The sequence below is a fragment of the Aethalodelphis obliquidens genome, unplaced genomic scaffold (genome assembly GCF_003676395.1).
Source record: "Aethalodelphis obliquidens isolate GAN/ISIS:26980383/991018 unplaced genomic scaffold, ASM367639v1 scaffold25, whole genome shotgun sequence".
Taxonomy (NCBI): domain Eukaryota; kingdom Metazoa; phylum Chordata; class Mammalia; order Artiodactyla; family Delphinidae; genus Aethalodelphis; species Aethalodelphis obliquidens.
Genome location: NW_020837969.1, coordinates 28478952 through 28491669, shown reverse-complemented (window position 1 = coordinate 28491669; position 12718 = coordinate 28478952). Strand labels below are relative to the sequence as shown.

At 45.5% G+C, this 12718-nt stretch overlaps 1 long non-coding RNA gene across 2 annotated transcripts in view; it reads right to left on the bottom strand.

Annotated features, from left to right (window-relative positions):
* Positions 1-6332: 6332 nt before the first annotated feature.
* Positions 6333-12718, bottom strand: part of LOC113628855 (uncharacterized) — a 36993-nt gene continuing 30607 nt past the window's right edge. For both annotated transcript variants that reach the window (XR_003436276.1, XR_003436275.1), the window contains exon 2: positions 6333-6633. This is a non-coding gene — a long non-coding RNA (uncharacterized LOC113628855). The remainder of the gene's footprint in view (positions 6634-12718) is intronic.

The window sequence follows — 12718 nt, the reverse complement described above, 5'->3', positions numbered from 1 at the left end:
AGCTTTGATGTCACATTCGGGAGTCTGCTTCCAAAAGGAACTCAGGACCTTGCACCAAGAAAGGCAGAGGAGGTGGGATCTGAACTGGTCATAAAGGCAACATGGGTGAAGTAATTCACTAAGAAGGAAAGGAAAAGTGAGGACACTGCACCCTCCCGCTGGGAAGTGGAAAAACTCGGGTGTTGGCACTGAGGCAGGAAATACCATGTGTGTGGCCTTAGATGAACCAGCCTTCAGCTCCAGCTCTTTCCCCCCAGTTAGGACTGTGTAGGGACGTCTCAGGGAACGCCTGGAGGAAGACAGCTTCATAAGGGAAATGCCCTTCATCTCTGCAGCTCTTAATCCTTCTCAGCCAACGACATCACTGTTCCCAACGGTTGTCTTTACAGAGGACTGCGGGGCTGACCTCTGGTCCCAGCACACTTTAGTAAAGCCGTAGACGGGGACATAAAATCAGCCAGGGCCAGTAGACACACCACACTTCCCTCACCTGGAACAGACAGGCCTTTGGAAACAGTTCAATAACTGGGATTTAAAAGTAATTTTCCATTCCACTCTTCTTCTCAGTTTTTGTTCCAAGGTGCTCACCCTGGCATCTTTCTGGTGACCTTGCTTCCTGCCTCAGCTCTGGGATTTTGTAGTCTGTGATGAATGACCGCCACTCAGATCAATCAAAATAGGTGTGTTTGAAGGTCAAGCTGGTGCAAATGTAGCTCATTTTACACAATCAGTTGTTTCCCACAAGTGTAAATGGCTTCTCTGGGCTTATTTTTTAGAGGAGGCAGGTGCTATCTGCTAACCTAGCCAACTGATTGTCCATCATCCGGTGATACGGCCCCGAAGCCTTGCAAATGTTAATTGCCCTGCCCCGCTCCAGCCCCTGAGTGACATATGCAATCGTGCAAACATATTGTAGGAGCTCGCCATGGAAAGAATCATTTGTAACATGCAAACCCTCCAATAATCATTAAACGCCCCCCCCCCACACCTCTCTGTTCTGTGACCTTGGTGTAGCCCTGTTGCCCGTGGCTGCCCTTGTCCACTGTCAACTTCATTTCCCACCATCCGACGTTCCCTCCTCGCCACATCAGAGGCAGGTTCTTTGCGGTAGTTTCTTCTTGCTGGAGCATTGCCTGGTGTTTGGATTTTTAAACACTGAATTTTCATAAAGTGGGACTCATTTATAACAGGATATTTGTTTTGGCCTGACGGTTCTCTAGTAACTTCTAGACCATCAGAGAGAGGTCAGTGTTCTATGTTGGGGGGATTTCAGCAAGGAGGTTTGCTTAATTTGGCCTTCCCACTACTTTTTTTTATTTTAAAATTGGGTTTTAATATAAAAGTAACAGAGAGTCATGACAAAAAATTTGACCTCCCAGTCTGGGGGAGAATGGATACATGTATATGTATGGCTGAGTCGCTTACCTGTGCACCTGAAACTATCACAACATTGTTAGTCTGCTATACTCCAATATAAAATAAAAAGTTAAAAAAAAATTTGACCTCCCACCTACCCCCCAGAGGTAACTACTGTTAAATTTCTTATGTATGCTTCCGGAACATCAATAAAGTAAATTTAAATAAACGCACACATATTCAATAGAAATTGGATTTTATTATGCATACCCTTCCGCAACCTGCTTTTTTCCCATTTAAACAGGATATCTTTTCACCTTAGTGGAGGGAAACTGCTTCAGAACCTTTTGCTTGCCTTCCTTTCCCATTGTATCTCTTGTGAAAATTTCAGGTGGTGAAACGTATGTGGATGGAATTAGGAGAAACCCAGCTAGGACTCAGGACCAGGAAGGAACAGGGTTCAATGTGTAGATTAAGAGGCAGAAGTTGGGAAGTGTGGTTAGAACACAGATGGGCTTTGGAGGGTGTGAGTAAAGATGAGACTGGTACCATTATACTCAAGATTGGTGGATCTGAACTCAGATGAAGGGCATGATGACCGCAGGGGTCCATTTTAATTTCTTTTCTTCCTACTAAATAGTGGGAAAGGTATCAGACCTGCATATGCAGTAGCTTTTGCCTGGTACAAAGTTAGGCACGGGGACAAGATCGATCACAATAATTGCTACCATTTCTTGGCCACCTGGTTTTCAGAAAATGCTCATACAAGACCTAACACAAATTCTGCATTGTGTATGCATGAACCCAGATGCCTACAGGTAGCTGTCATTAGCTGCATTTTGCAGTTAACAGGAGTGAGGCTCAGAGAGCTTAACTGATTCACCCACAGCCTTCAAACCTCGCGTGAACTGCTATCTGGTCAGCCCGCAGCCTGCCCACCACTGGAATCCACACTCTTTCTGCCGCGTCCCTTCAGCTCCCATGATGGCGACATCCTTTTAAAATCAAACAAGTCTTTGTGAAGGAGAAAGCCACATTCATAAAATAGGAGAAACACCATTACTAAGAACGAAACAGCTGAGCTTATAACATTTTGAATAGGCTTTCAAGTTCATGCTGCCTGCTGCCTTTTAAGACAGTTTTTTGTTGTTGTTGTTTTTGGGTTTTTTTTCGCGGTACGTGGGCCTCTCACTGTTGTGGCCTCTCCCGCTGTGGAGCACAGGCTCTGGACGCGCAGGCCCAGTGGCCATGGCTCACGGGCCCAGCCGCTCCGCGGCATGTGGGATCTTCCCGGACCGCGGCACGAACCCGTGTCCCCTGCATCGGCAGGCGGACTCTCAACCACTGCGCCACCAGGGAAGCCCTTGCCTGCTGCCTTTGAACCAGCCGATGTTCAACCTAGTACCAGATGCCAGAGGCCCTATCAGCTGAGTCCACCATCAGAGCCTATCGGGCCCACAGAAATGAAGTCTAGAAGCCATGCAATAATAATACCCGCTTAATACACAGAGTTTTGCCATCTTTTTGAATTTTTCTTTTTAAATGGAAGATATTTGTGACCTGGTTTAAGATTAAAATGGAGATTAGTAAACATGACTTTTACCTTCCCAGTCTTGGGGACGTGACAGTCCCCCTGCCTGATTTTGACTTGTCTAATTCCAGTGTGTCCTTAACATTTAACTACTTGAGTTGTTTGTCAAAGGAATGTGGTTATATTTTAATTTCTAAGGGAAATATACATTGATTTAATGTTACAACTCAAGGAACACTCCTAGAGATTTTTCTCAACAAAGAAATGTGTGCATATGTACAAAATCGATGTGGACAGGGTGATTAGATGCAAGCGTGTCCACCTTTGGGCTGAGACCAAGCATCTACATTTTAGCCAAGGGGCAGCTCTGGTTCCTGGAGCCCCGCTGGAACGTCGGGAGCTCTGATGTTCTCTGCGGGTGCACAAACTTCTGAGATCAGATTAGTCCCATCGAAGCAAAGAGGGTGATTGGCTGGGGCAGCTGGGCCAGCTGACACTTCTCAGCCCCTCCAGCAGCTCCTGGAAAATAACACCCAAGCCCAGCGGTGAATCACCTAATCAAGCCATTCAGGGAGAAGCCCTCTGCCCTGTTTGATTTCTTCCCATAATGATATAAAGTGCCGTTTAATGAAGTCAAAGGGGTCCCGGGCCTCTCGGTGTGTTCAGACATTGGGAGGCAGGGCTATGGAGTCCGCGGCTGGTGTCCATTACCAGCCCACCTCCAGCCGGCCCAGCCGACAGGCAGCCCGGGCGCTCGAGCCGCATTGGAGCTGGGGCTTTGGGGGCAGGTTTCTGGTTGCTGCGGCCCCGCCTGCATTTTGTCTACATAAATTAGACCTTGTGCAGCATATTGGCCTGTCAGGGGACTAGGAAGAAACTGTATATTGTTTCTGGCATCCTGGAGCCCTTCTGCCCCTGACATCTGCTGCGTCTGTGACAGGGAATACATTCTTGACTCATTATCCGGGCAAGTGGAATCCCACCCTGACAGGACCATTAATCAGAATCAAGCAGTCCGGCAAACAGAAAGGAGAGCGAGCATGTGAGTGAGAGAGCGACTCCGGGAAAGAAAAAAGACACTTTCTAACTTTGGCTTTGGTGTCATTCCGGGGTCTGGACAACTAGCAATCTATCTTTCTGAGTGACAGGACTGATGGATGGCATTATTTATGCTTTTGTGTATTAAAAGACAGCTCTGGCACTGGCTTGTCGTTTTCACAGAGGTTTACAAAAAGTTGAAATTTAATTTGGAGGCAAAGGAGGGCAGGGATCAGAGGAGGCTGGCGATGTGACAGTCTGCGAGACAAGAGCGGGTGCCGAGTCCCGGGATCCGCCGGACAGAGGTGGGCGGCGGATGCCGCCACGTGGGTGGGTGTGCGTAGGTGTGGCTCTCGTGTGTCTGGATGGACTGGATCTCTGGGGGCTTTGAAACTGCACTTGGCATGCGTTAATCATTTTATTGAGGTGAATGGGGTTTTGCTGAGAAAATAGGCAAATGGTAAATACACTGGAGGCTTGGGAATATGTTTTCACACATACATGTGGATAAACGTTCAATGGTTATTTCCAAAACTAGAGCATTGCCTGAAACTGGACCTTCATAAATGTAACTGGTGACGCTGTCATCCGGTACCCACTGAGTTCTGGATAGCAAGTATTGGTAATTTACCTAATTCCATTCATTAAACCACCATGCTGGACCTGTGAATGTGTCTGAGTGTATGAAAGTCATAGAGATGGGTAGGGGATAAACAATTCTGTGGCATGAATTTCTCACAGTCTGTGTCATTCCTATGACCTAGAGTAGGACACGGGGGAGAGAGGAATAAAGGATATAACAAAGAGATTACAGGAATACATATTAATTAATTAACTAATTAATTATTTTCCCAGCGTTATTGAGATATAATTGACATATAACATTGTGTCAGTTTAAGGTGTACAATGTGTTGATTTGGTACATTTATATTTTGCAAAATGATGACCGCCATAGCTTTAGTGAACATCTCCATCATGTCACATAATTACCATTGCTTTTTTGTGGTGAGAACATTTAAGACCTACCGTCTCAGCAACTTTCAAGTATATACTATAGTACTGTTGATCACAGCAAGGCCTATCTATAACCTTCAGTTATAACTCTTTGCTCTTAAATCCCTTCCACTTGGCTACTTCCACAGACCACCAGCCAAAATGCATCCTTTGCTTTAAATGAAAACACAAAAAACTTCCAGTCCTTGACTTGTTCTCTCTTTTCTTTTTTTTATCCTGGCCATGCTGGCACCCCAAACGTTCTCCCTGAGGGGTCCCCTTGGGCAGCTGCAGCACTGATGGCATTCACTGGCAAGGCAAGAAAGCCCAGCTCCTGTCATGAGCCACAGAGGGGACAAAGCCTGCAGCTCAAGTGGGCCCAGCATCAGCCTCCAGCCCAACCATCAGCTGTTCTTCCTGCCCCTGAGTCTCCCTTTTTTTCCTGGAGGGAGATCTATGGCGCTCCTGCTCACCAGCTCTGCTTTTGCTAGAATCCTTCAGGGTGTTGACAGCTCTAGGCCATGAGCCTGGAGGATCTTGGGGAGGTTAGAGGATCACTGATATACCTTATGTTGAGAATATACAGATGGCATGGAATCAGAGAGCAAAGATGCTGCAAGGTAGACTATTTCAAGTTGGAGTTAAATTTAGTCTTAAAGGGAGGGCTTAGTTCAGGATGAAGGTCTAACACAAATGACTGTATGGTAACAGCAGCCTTCAGCATTTAGGATGGGATCTCGTGCTCCTCATTCCAATGAAAAAGCTGGTTAGAGACAAAGTAACAGGCATGAGACCAACAGTTGGCTAGTCAAGAAGTTGATGTCAACTGCCGAGCTAAGTGGGACAACTATGACAGTCAAAGAATCCTCTGGGGAAGAAGAGTTATGCTTTGTGACAAGGATTTAGAATTCCCAAGCCACCCCACTTGCTGGTTTTGTTGTCAGACAGTCTTGGGTTCTAATATCAGCTCCTTCACTTTTTAGTTTTTTAATTCTCAATGTCCTTAGGGATAAAATGAGGATAATTATAATTACTTCTTCGAGACATAAAGATTAAAGGTGACAGCGTCCATATACTGCAACATAAAGATGCTGACACGTAGCAGATGCTTAAGGAACATCTCAAACTAAAGGATCTGTGGGTCTCAAAAGAACAGAGTTCCCTCCTAAAGTTTTCACTGATATCTTTAGTTCCTTATGCCCATCTGGGAAACCTTTCCTTTGAAAGACTACCTTGATCTTTCATTTATCATTGTAAAGTGTCATACAGGCTTATGAACTATGTCTCAATTTGAAACTAGAAAATTAAGGATTGAAAGGGCTGAGAAAATGGAATGACCTGTGGGCAAGTATAAAAACCAGGTCCAAAAAACAAAAAAACAAAACAAAACAAAAAAACAACCAGGTGCAAAGTGGAGCTTTCTAAACATGGCATTTTATCTGTTAGGAAACACCTCATCGCGTTATACTTCAGATCACGGAGAGCAGCACACTGACACGGGAGCGCACAGACGGACAGACTGTGGGGTGTGTCTCTCGGTGGCCCCGTGGGGCTCTGAAGTTTCACCTCTCCAGGACACAGGCTGCCCTCAGGGGTTCCCTGCAGAAATCTGGAGCTTGCTATTCTAGGCACACCAGCATGCTTCCCCCTCTCTGCCATGAACAGGTGCTCCATAAACAAAGGGAAGAGAGGTGAACTCATCTCCAACGACGTACCTGTAAGACAAATCAGTTAACATGGATGGGCTTTAGTTTCTTCATTGGCAGCATGGTGAGGACATTTTCTTTAGAGGGTCATTAAATTACAGATACTGTCTGGAAAGTGCCCAGCCCAGCACAGTGCTTGGAGCACAGGGTCGGGTGTTCAATAAGTGGGTCTATTATTATCGTCATAGCCTGGCTCTCAGAAAACAGATTTGCACAAATGGACTGGGCATTGACCCAGGGAAAGAATCTATAGGCAGTAACGGTCCCCAACCACCAGTGTCTTTTAAGAAAAGCCTGCTATAAATAGATGTGCTTTTATATACGTGTCCTCCAACTGATATATTTAAGTTTGAGTGTTCTGAAACTTTTAGTCACTCTTGACAAAGATAATTAGAAAGAGAGGAACCTTTAGGTTGGGCAGAAAGAAAGGGCTCAAGGTAGAAGAGATAATAGAAAGAATAGGCACAGAGATTCCTACAATGCCTCTTTAAGAGAGGAAAAGGCAATGGAGACAAACTAAACGTGGCCTTTGGGACACATTCTTGTCCTCACAGCAAGGCAGGAGCTGAGACTTTAGTGAGAAGATGGGCAGAGCTGGTCAGGGTTAGGGTCAGGTCAGGGTTCTACTGTATTACATTATCAAGGGTGGAGCAGGGCTTCAGTATAAGGGGGTGATGGATGGATTAAGCTCCCCCTTTACCAGTGCAGGAGTCCAAGTTCTTCTTCATCTCTGGTCCATGGTGGGATCCCAGAGGAGGGAGTCAACAGCTGAGTCATTGTAGATAAAACTGTAAACATTTGGATGGAGAAGCAGCCACAGAGGGAAGAATCCTCTTGGTATCCATATTATCTACCACTTAAGAAAAGACATTTATATACATCTCACTGAAACTGAAAGCCTGCAAAACTTCTGGCCTGGGGACAGTGGTAGAGTGAACGGGAGTCAACTGTAGAGTAGCCAATAGTATATAATTAAACATCTGCACATAGTTTTTGACAGTCTCATTAGTGTATTGCCTTCATTATTTTAGCAAACCCAAAAATATTCTCAAAGGCTTCTATATATCCCCTGGCCACTTCAATTTTTCCCATAATATTTTAAGTCTCTCATTTACAAATTCTTCTACTATGGGGATTTGACGGCATGCGGAGGAAATACTACAGACACCTGCCCCATTTTTTCCAGGTGAGGTAGGTAGAAAACTTCCTGCTGATCAGGTCACCCAACTATTAGTGGAATGGACAGAGGTGTCACCAGTCACTCTGGATCTGCCCTGGACTAGTCCTATGACCTTAAACAAGTCAGCACATCATTTAAGCAAGCTCTCAGCCCACCCCACCTAGTCCCCAAGCATTGGTCATATATTTTAATATCTTGATATACTGCTTTCATGGTTTGTTAAAAAGTGCATACAGATTTCTTAGCACAGTGCCTCGCCCTTCCAATAAATGGTTTCTTTTTTTAAGTTAATTTTTACTGGAGTTTAGTTGCCTTACAATGTTGTATTAGTTTCTGCTGTACAGCAAAGTGTGTCAGTTAAACATATACACATATCCACTCTTTTTTAGATTCCCTTCCCATCTAGGTCACCACAGAGCACTGAGTAGAGTTCCCTGTGCTATACAGTAGGTCCTTATTAGTTATCTATTTTATATATAGTAGTGTGTATATGTCCATCCCAATCTCCCAGTTCATCCCTCCCTTCTCCCCTTGGTAACCATAAGTTTGTTTTCTACGTCTGTGACTCTATTTCTGCTTTGCAAATAAGCTCATCTGTACCATTTTTTCTAGATCCTACATATAAGCAGAGCTACCATATGACCCAGCAACCCCACTCCTGGGCATATATTGGGAGAAAACCATAATTCGAAAGGATGCATGTATCCTGATGTTCATGGCAGCACTATTTACAATACAGCTAGGGCATGGAAGCAATAAAAGGTTTATATTCTTATTGGTGTATCACATTCCTATGATCAAGCAGTGATCAAGTATAAAGGGAAAGTCTAGGGCTGATGTATGTTATTGGTGGAAAGGGAGAGGAAATCCACGTGGAATTGGACAATAAGGCAAACCACCGCAGGAAGACCTTCTACCATCATTTATTTCCACACAATAGTTAGCCAATCTCTCTACTTGGTGCAGAGACGCAGAGGTGGAAAGACACAGTGTTTGCACCCACGGTGGAGGGAATAAATGCGCAAACACGTGACCCCTATGGAGCCTGGCACAGAAGAAGAGAGAGCTGCAAAGAAGCACTCCCTAAGCGGCCTCTGGGGCCAGCTAGTTGCCTCCATGTGGCCGTCTCTTTGCTCTCTGGACAGCTGAAAGTGCTGTGGTCATTTTCTCTGCAGAAAAGGGAACTCTTTCTTGCTTTCAGCTTGGAAATTCTAAGCCCTCAGTACCTCTGAGGACCAATTTTTATTAGGCAGGCGGTTCTTCTGAGACCCTGAAGTTCAGTTGGTGAACTCAGCTGTTTGTGAAACGCAAGGGAGCTATCATTAACATCAGTAAGAAGTGCCTGACAAACATCTGTCTTGCGGGGGGCTGGGCTTTGTTAATTCTACTTGGAACAACACCAATATTAGTTCTGCGTGGATTAACACCAGCACTAATGATGACATAAGACTCTTACTTCATTAGCCTGATGAAGGGAAAATCTTGCAGGTTCAGCCCCAGCCAAAGAACGGAGCCCACGTCCAAGACCCAGGGGCCGAGCCTAATGAGAAAATCAGGCTAACTGGACAGAGGAAACGATCCCAGCATGGAGGGAGGGCTGCAGTGGTGTGTTAGAAGGGGTAGCCTGAGCCCAGGGAGACGTGTTGGGAACATCTAAGTATTTTACAGGTTATGAGGATTGGAGGCATACTAACCTGTCTCTCTTTTTTTTTTTTTTTGCGGTACGCGGGTCTCTCACTGTCGTGGCCTCTCCCGTTGCGGAGCACATGCTCCGGACGCGCAGGCTCAGCGGCCGTGGCTCACGGGCCCAGCCGCTCCGCGGCATGTGGGATCTTCCCGGACCGGGGCACGAACCCGTGTCCCCTGCATCGGCAGGCGGACTCTCAACCACTGCGCCACCAGGGAAGCCCGACCTGTCTCAGTTTTAAAGGATGGTTAAAACAACCAGAGCGCCTCTTTGGTTTTTATATCTCTAATGTTCAAATGCCAGCAATGGTCTGTTCTCAGGAAATAAAACCATCAGCAGTTTGATTTGGAGTCCTTTGCTTCTTCCCTACCTCCACCCTTGGGCTCAAACACATATATACCTATAGACACACAGCTTCTCTGTTATCCACTCAGACTGCAAATATTTCACGCGTGTGCCGTAAGCCTTGCCTGGTACCAGGGCTACAGCAGTAGATGAGGTAGACATGCCTCCCCCGCCCACCCCGCGCCTCATGAAACTCAGATTGGAGTTGGACACACAAGGACAAGGAAGCAGAAAACTGAAACCGAGGGCACCGTTGCACTAGCACTTCTCTCGGACACAGGCAAAGAGAGTGGATGAGGGAACCCCTGAAGCCGGAGTGAACAGGAGGTGTTCAGGAGAAGGGTGACACTCTGGCAGAGAGGATAGTTCCTCAAGACCCTTCAGAAGAGGGAGGCTGGTGGGTAGAGGGGCTGAGAGACTGCCAGTGAGTTTTGAAATAGAACTGGAAACAGAGCATGAGTGGAGAAACAGACAGGAATGTAATCACAGCTTTGCCCTTTGTATTAAGGAATTTGTCAGCCTCTCTGTTTCCGATGACGCCATTGAAACTCTCTAACCCAGAAGCTCGGTCAGAAATTCACTACAGAGAAGAATTGTCAAGTCCTACTGGCCAATGTGTTCCTATTCTTTTCTCAGGTTTAAGCTATTTAGTAGGCCTGTGGCTTTGTGGTTTGCCTTCAGATTCCTCTGTAACTTCCTTGTTTCTCCCATGTCATTCTGACCCAGACGTGAGCAGGACACCCACCCACGGCTGCCAGTGAAAGAAGACACTCGGATCAGGAGGTCCTGGGAAGAAACCAGGGGACCCCTTGGAGACAAGACACTCCCTCCTTGGGGTTTGGTTTGGCTGCCTCAGCTGTCCAGGGTCACCCCACACTCAGCCCCAACTTAATAAAGTTTTATTCATCTCAACTGTTGACCTAACACTTAAGTCTCAATTGCATGTTTTTGCAAAGATAACTGGGCCTCTGTTTAAGTAATGCCATAAGTGCTTCCCATGCCTCAAAAGGTAGGTCCCTTCGTGTTTACATATTGTATTAAGCGAATCACATGTGGTAAATGGATCAAATAGCCCCACAAGCTCTGCATCGGCTCCAGATCTTCAGCGTCCAGCAGATTTCATCAGTGTAGTGAGAGGCTCTCATCTTATTCCAAAACCACGTACCTCATTAGGGCAGGATTTGAAGACTACAGCTTAATTCCCATGAACAAACAGAAAACACTTTGCTAGTGAAACTTAGTGGAGTTTATTATAGTTGACAATATTAAAATTAAGAGAAAAAATGGTTTTCTGCTGGTTCTACTTTTCACTGGCCTAAAGAAATGGAAAGAGACAGGAGGCAAAAGCTGGTGATTTCATTATGTTCTTCTCTCTGCAGCAGAGAGCTGAGGTCTGAGGCCTTTGCTTGTTCCCCTGGCAGCAAGAAAGCTTGGAGAGAGGGGCCAGGAGCACCCACAGAGTCAATTCTGGGCTCTGAGTTCTCTCATGTTTTCTGCCCCTGATTTGCTGAAAGTCCCTGTTCAGGAGGTTTTCACTGCCCTGTGGCCACCCCTGGTAATAAAAGAAAATGGCTATAACTGGTAGGTGGGTCTTTGCAAATGTAAAACTTAATGAAGGCATCAGATGAAAGGACAGAAAGTCCAGTTTTAACTCTTGAGATATTTTGGCGCAAAGAAATACGTTCCACGAGATCTGATTTAGGAGGGGAATAGATCAGATTTAGATTTAGATTTCCATGGAGAACAAGAAGTCTGAAGTAAGTCATTGCTGCTGATTAAGAAAAGCAGGGTCACTTCTGAATTCCCCCTTTAAAGAAGGCCATTTCAGATACCAGGTTCCACGAATATTGAAGCCAATATTGCTTTCAAGGGGCTCTAACGTGGACTGAGTGTATATATTAAATGAATTACATATATCACTTATTTTGTTCTGCAACTGTGTGAAGTAGACACTGGCCCTACTTACAGAGAGGAAAGTGGGGCTCAGAGAGATAAAGTAACTTGCTTAAAGACACACAGCTAAGTATTAGAGCTGGGACTTAATATGTCTGATTACAATGCTCTTCCCTTTCTGTTATCCCTCCCAAAGGGCAAGGGAAAATGTGATGGGGTTTAACAAATTCTGTGGTTTTTAGGTAAGATATGTAACCACCTTTTCTATGGTGTTTTCTGGGTAGAGGAGTTGGAAGGATCAACCTTACGGTCTCTCTCACTGGACTGTCCATTGTAGGTAGATACCCTCCTCCCACCTCCAGCCCATAGGGCAGGGAGGGGTCGATACTCTCCCTATTCTAGATATGTCCTTGGCCAACCCCTTCTGCAAAGGGAATGCACATACATGCACACACACACACACACACACACAAATGACTAACTATGAATGAAATTTCAAAATCCTTTTCCATGAATCTGACTTCTCCCAAATTCCTGGATTTCTCCCCTGGCTGCAGAAGAGGATATCAAAGGCGGGGAGGTGTCTTTGCAGGGGTGAGGGGTGTGTAGAGATAATAATCAGCTTATTTTTATAACCATTTACTCACTTGTCTGCTGTCTCAGCTTCCAAAGGAACCTCGAATTTCAGTTTTCATACTCCACTTTTCATTGTAGTTTCAAAGTAGAACTCAATTTGGAATTATTTTCTGAGCTAAATAGTTCGAGGCTGGTGTCTTCTGGGTCTTGCATAGTGGATTCTCTTGCCATCTACACATTCTGGAAACAGGCAAGGCTTAGATCCTCCAGGGTCTGCCTCTCTGCTTGACTGACACGCTAATATAACCCATCTATGAATTTCCTAGAGCTGCCCTACAAATTACCACAACTTTGGTGGCTTAAAACCACAGAAATTTTATTTTCTCACAGTTCTGGAGGCCAGAAGCCTGGAA